The sequence below is a fragment of the Apteryx rowi genome, unplaced genomic scaffold (genome assembly GCF_003343035.1).
Source record: "Apteryx rowi isolate R43461 unplaced genomic scaffold, aptRow1 scaffold_1773, whole genome shotgun sequence".
Taxonomy (NCBI): Eukaryota; Metazoa; Chordata; class Aves; order Apterygiformes; family Apterygidae; genus Apteryx; species Apteryx rowi.
In genome coordinates this window covers 10762-16517 of record NW_020448056.1, presented here as the reverse complement: position 1 = coordinate 16517, position 5756 = coordinate 10762, and the positions used below count along the sequence as shown (strand labels likewise).

Sequence of the window (5756 nt, the reverse complement as noted above, 5' to 3'; positions counted from 1 at the left end):
GGCGTACACCCTCCCTCCCCACTCTCCATGGCCCCAGTGCACCGCTCTTCCCCACCACGTCCTCGGCCGGCCCCCACTGCCCCGGTACACCACCATCCCCAGCCCCGGTGCACCCTGGTTGTGCCACGTTGCCCGGGACGCTCCCATCTGCCGGGACCCTCGGCACATGGGGGACCCACAGCCCCGAGTGTGGACACCCTCGCCTTGCTCATCTCCTCCGCGGTGCAGCCGCCGTGCCGGTCCCAGCGGGCGGTGCTCGGCAGCAGCTCCATTGTTCCAGACTGGCCCCAGCACAGGCTTCCTCCAACTGCACCCCAACCCTGGTGCGTACCCACTGTTGCCATCAGCCCCACCTGGGGCTCATCCTACCCCCCAGCCCCACCTGGGGCTCATCCCAGCCCTAGGGCCCACAGCTCCAGCCCATCAGGAACTGGAGAGGGGGAACGGCTATCAGCCCCATCACGGACAGCTGGGGCTCCCAGGGTAGCAGAGGCACCCCCACTCCTGAGAGCAAGTTGCTGAAAGCTGAAGGGAGACCCCTGGGGTGTACAGAGAGGAAAAGGAAGTATTCAGGAGACAAGAGAACAAATCCAGAGCTGTGGGTGCAACAAAAGTAAAAAAAGGCAATGATTGAGCAAACAGTGACTCTGAGCGCACCAAAAAGCAAAGGGAGGACCCTGGGGCACACCAAGAAGCACCCAGAAAACTCTGGGACAGGGGAGAAAGCTAAACGGAGAACTTTGGGGCGTGCTGCAAAGCAAACACAGGGCCCTGGGGCACACCAAAAGGCACAAAAGGGGGCTTGAGGGCAACCCAAAATGTGAATTGAGGGCTCCTGAGGGCATCAGAGGGCAAACACAGGGCTCTGGGGCAAACCAAAATACAAACGAAGGGCCTTGGTGCACACCAAAGGGGCCATAAGGCACATCACACGGCTCGAAGTGGCTGATGGGACGGTGCCTGCAGGCTCCCCCCATCCCCACAGAAACTATCTCCCAGCTCCAGGCACACAGGCCCCATCCCCAGACACATGAGGGACATTGAAAAGTGCTGAAAGCAAATCTGGAAGCAGCCTGGGGACCTCACGCAGCCCTGGAGGGGCCCTGGCTGCCCCCAGGATGATGGGAAACGCCACCGACACCGCCCCAAGGTCCAGGCAATGCAAGGAAAATTCCCCACAGCCCTGCGAACAGCACTGGGTTCCCTGGGAACCACAGGGACGCCAAAGTACGAGGTACTTGGGGACCAGCTCCCAGCACCACACACTGTAATTTCCTCCCCTGGGCATCATCTTCAGGCAAAGCAACAGCAGGAACCACAGACACGAGTGCAAAGAATAAAGCAACTGTTTATTGTTTACTGCACAGAAACAACACCTGGGCGCGAGTCTGCCATGAAGCTCGGTGCCAGCATGCTTCCCCTTACCTTGTGACACCCGGAGAGTCATGACCTCACCAGCGTTCATGCATCCGTCGGGGAAGGGTCAGCTCCTGCTGCTGCCCTTGATGTGGCAGGCATGTGAGTAGCCGACAGCCTACCCCCTCTGCTTTTTCCTTCAGGAATAGGATCCAGCTCGGAGAGTTGAGAGGAAAACGCCTGATCTCGCCTGCCTGCGCTTCTGCCCTACCCCAAACTAGAGCCCTGCAGGACGCTTTCACAGCGCTCAGCTCACCCATCGCATCGCCCATCTCGGTGTGATGGGCCTGCGCCGCGTGAAACCCAGACCTCAGGTCAGCGCACAGAGCTGAACGCTGGGTACGGGGGAAGGTTACAAACCCCAAAGGAGGATTCGCAGCCTGCTGCTTAGGCTTCAGGGCTTACAGTTTATTATCCAAGGATTTAGCCCTTTTCGTTTATCAGTAAGCCGTAAACCCTGCACCCTAAGTGACAAACTGCAAATCTTGGAATCCAAATGGTTGCCAAAGCTTTAAAATTTAGGGATGAGGTTGGATTTTAAATTCTGCGCCCTGATCGCTAAATGAGCAAACTGTAAACTCTGACTGATAAAGACTGAGCCCCACAAAATAAAGTMATAMACCRTAACCCCTGAGTGACAGACCCTCAACAACAAACTAAACAATAAACCTTAAGTGAARAACTTCAAACCCTCAGCTTTAAGCAAGAAACACCAAAGCACCCATGAGCATGAGAACAGTACAGAGAAGCCATGGGGTTTTGCCCGCAGCTTAAGAAGTTTCCCCTTCATTTAGAAGGGCAGCAGAACAGGAAGACACGCACAGAATCATATTACAGTTGCTTTTTATAGGCTTGGTTTTAGCCACCATTCAAACGCGAGCATGTGCAAGAATCACGCCACAGGATTGCACTAAGGTGCGCTTCCACCGAACCTACCTGAAACACCGCAAGCACTAATTCATCTCTGTTACAGACCATTAATATTTTTGGTCCTCTCAGCTCCATGGGCAAACAGCCACAGCCAATGACACCAGTAACCACCTAGGGCAAAACCACCTTCCACCTCCCAGCCCTGCTCACATACGGTGCAGCCCCAGGACTTAGCTGTGTCCACGCTGCAAGTCAGAGCTCGTCCTCCATGGCCAGCCGCAGATCTCCACAGGGCTCCCAGCTGTGACAATGCTCCTTTGACTGCCGGACTATGCTTCAGCACCTGCAAAGCAGCCAGAACGGTTACCGAGAGGCCAGGCAACTGCACAGCCCTCCTAGAACTACTGCCTAGTCCAAGGCCCGTAACTGTTTCCACAATTATGACTGACCCTCTGTGCTGCTTCAGTCACCCCCTCTGGCTCCATTTCATTGCAAGGATGTCACAGCAGCCCTCACCTACAGCCAGGCTCGCTCAGGCACCCGGCCACCTCCAGCCTTCAGTAGATGATCCTCCTCAGGGGAACTGTGCTGCTGACAGACACTCTCAAAAAGCGCTGTCCAGCCAAAGCAGGGTAAAAACTAAGGCCTCCAAAAACTCCAAACTCTGGAGACTGAGCTGATGGGAAACTGACTTGTGCTACCAGTACTGTAATTATGGTTTTACTGTGTACTATGGTGCTGTTGCTCGTATATATGGAACCCCATTTCTCTGCTAGAGCACAGTTACTGTTGTAGCTGGCTCCTGAAAGAAACAGTAGCTTGTGAAAGCAAAAATCCAGGTAAAACAGTTGCACACTTAAGACATCAGTTGTGAAAGACCTTTACCCTCAAAGTAAAAACCAATACTGGAACCCCTGGAACCCCCTGACTTCAAAGAAGAAAGCTCTTCAAGGATTACGGCCCAACATTAATAATACTAGAAGCAGAAATTGTTTGGAGGGACCAGAATAGCAAAGAGAAAGGAGTTCCAAGGAAAGAAACGAGCCAGAAGCTATGTAAACAATCGCTCTCGCTAAGATAAACTCAAAGCATTCTTTGCCAGGAAGCGATGGGGGGGGGGTTTGCTGACAGCACAGTATAGCGCCTTGGGAAGCACTAAATCAACAAAATGGTTGAGCTGTAGATAGAGGGAAGACACCAGTTTGCATAAAGGCAGACCTGACAGAAAAGCGGGCTCGATGCCAGCGTCGCGATCGCAACTCGAGCTGCACCGTGCGGCAGCCCTGCCCGCGCACAGGCAGACAAGACACAGGTACAGAGAGACAAGAGCGGCAGAGGGATGGGGAGCCGGACAGAAGGACAGCGGGCAGGTAGGGGGAGAGGGAGAGGAAGAGGATGATGAAGAGCTGGATAGAGCGACAAGGAGCCAGTTAGAGGGATGCAGATATTGACAGAGGGATGGAAAGAGTACAACAGGGATGGGGAAGTGGGCAGAGGAATGAGTAGCTAAACAAAGGGATGGGGCACCGGACAGAGCCACGGGGAAAGAAAGATAAGGATGGAGAGCTGGACAGAGGGACAGGGAGCAGAACCGGATGGATCCCGTCAGCCCGGAACAGCTCTCGCCATGCTCCAACCCCACTCACCTGCCAAGCATGCAGAGCTCTCTGCGCACCGCTGTGCCCAAAGCCCACTTGTGGGCCTGCTTGCCTGTGTCCCTACAGCTCCAGGGTGTCTGCATCTGCCAGAGCGAGGGTGCACGCACAGGTCCAGACTGGGGAGGAACCTGGTGTTCAGTGACAGTATTTTACTGCTCCTTGTGCCTTAGCCCCTTTCAGAGGCTTAACCCCAAATTCTCTCAGCCCGTAACAACTTCAGTTCCCATGGCAGCTAGTTCTTCCACACTCTCCAATCTTCCTTGCTCTCGCCCGTCTTGTTTGAAAACCCTCCCGGACCCCGTCTGTACTTACATGCTTCCTCAAAACAGTATCACCGAAATCAACAAAATGGGCTGAGCTGCTCGTCTTCAAGTTGCCGACCCCCAGAATGTTATCCTGCAAATGAATCAAACCACCAGGGTCACTGGGAGAGTATCATTTTAGAACCGTTTTTTCCAAAGCTTTAATTATGGTTCTCCAAGCTGGGCAAATGAAGATGCTCCCTTAAACACTGTAACAGTTTTTATTCTGGGGACCCAAGTTGCTGTTATGACAATAAGCAGCAAAGCAAGGCAAAGACAGGTGGGGTCACAGCTTACCCATCTAGCCATGAAAATTCTTATTTTAGGCCTCACTGCTATTTCCAGGTAAAGAGACCAAAATAAAGCTCCCAACAGGCAGCCGAGGCTTCACGCAGACCTTGTGGCCCTGCTAGCGACAGCAATGCCATAGTGACTGGGCTACCAGTCGCTATTCCCCCCCTCCTTTGTTGGTCTGTGAATTGTGGCTTATTAGTCACAAGTCCGGTAAGGACGCTGCCGACCTTGTTACGGCCAAAGGCTCCTCATCAGGACCAGGCAGAGAACCTTTCCGCTGGCATTTGGAGTCTCCTGGCCGCTCTTGACACCTGATAACTTACAAAGGTCCAAGGATGGTAGCCTGTAGTTTTTCATGGCAGCACATAGTCGTTCCCTGATGTTCCGAACGCCTAGGATTAACACAGTTTATAAATACAAAAACACTACCACTATAGGGTGTAAAGCCAAGCTAAAATTTCTGCAACCAAAGAAAACCTCTTCGTGTCTCACAGAACGAGCCATATGCATCAGTGCCTACAGCTCAAGGCTAGCAACCCCTCCCGGGCAACGTTCTTCTGGCAGGCTGCGTAGCTGAACTCCTCTGTCTTGCCTAAGAGTCTCCGTTGGGACATAACAAGTTTGTCAGCCGGCGCTTGCTGATGGAGGCATAGTAAAATCCATCACCCTACAAAAGCATAAAACAAAGCAAAAAATAAAAATAAAAAATTCAAAGTTCTGCAGAAAATCCTAAGAAACCAAAGTTGTTTATAAGCATAAAAGCGCCTCTAATACACACGCAAGCAAGGTGAACGAGAATACGCAAGCCACAAATACCACTTCCCCCAACCCCCAACGGAGGATCTGTCACCACATACTGCACTGGGGAAGCCCATGGCTTTGGGGTAGCTGTACAGGAGGGAGCAGGGCTCAGCGAGGCTTTCAGTCAGTCGTTGCCCGCATTGGCTGGCGCTCACACTCTGTGCCTGGGGGTGGGGGAGGCCTCCGGGTGCCTGGGAGTGTCGTTCTTCTATCCCTCTTCTTGCTTGCCTAGTCCAAGTCTCAAGGAAATAACCGGGGGCTGCACTAATCGTACCTGACTCAAAGTGACCTTCAACCTGCTTGATCCAGAGCTTTTAAACCTTCTCGGGACTTACCAGCACTCTCGGGCGTGCCTGCCGCCACAGGAGCCGTCCTCCGCTGACGCCGCGCCACAACCCTACTCCGGGGCCCGCCT

The 5756-nt window shown here is 53.4% G+C and overlaps 1 long non-coding RNA gene across 2 annotated transcripts; it reads left to right on the top strand.

Annotated features, from left to right (window-relative positions):
• The first annotated feature begins 6 nt into the window (after positions 1–6).
• LOC112963810 lies at positions 7–4721 on the top strand. 2 transcript variants are annotated; one of them, XR_003252739.1, is made up of 2 exons: positions 7–323; positions 1368–4721. It is a non-coding gene; the product is annotated as an uncharacterized LOC112963810 (long non-coding RNA). The 2 variants fall into 2 exon arrangements; XR_003252740.1 differs by lacking the exon at positions 7–323 and adding an exon at positions 335–1234.
• Positions 4722–5756: the final 1035 nt, after the last annotated feature.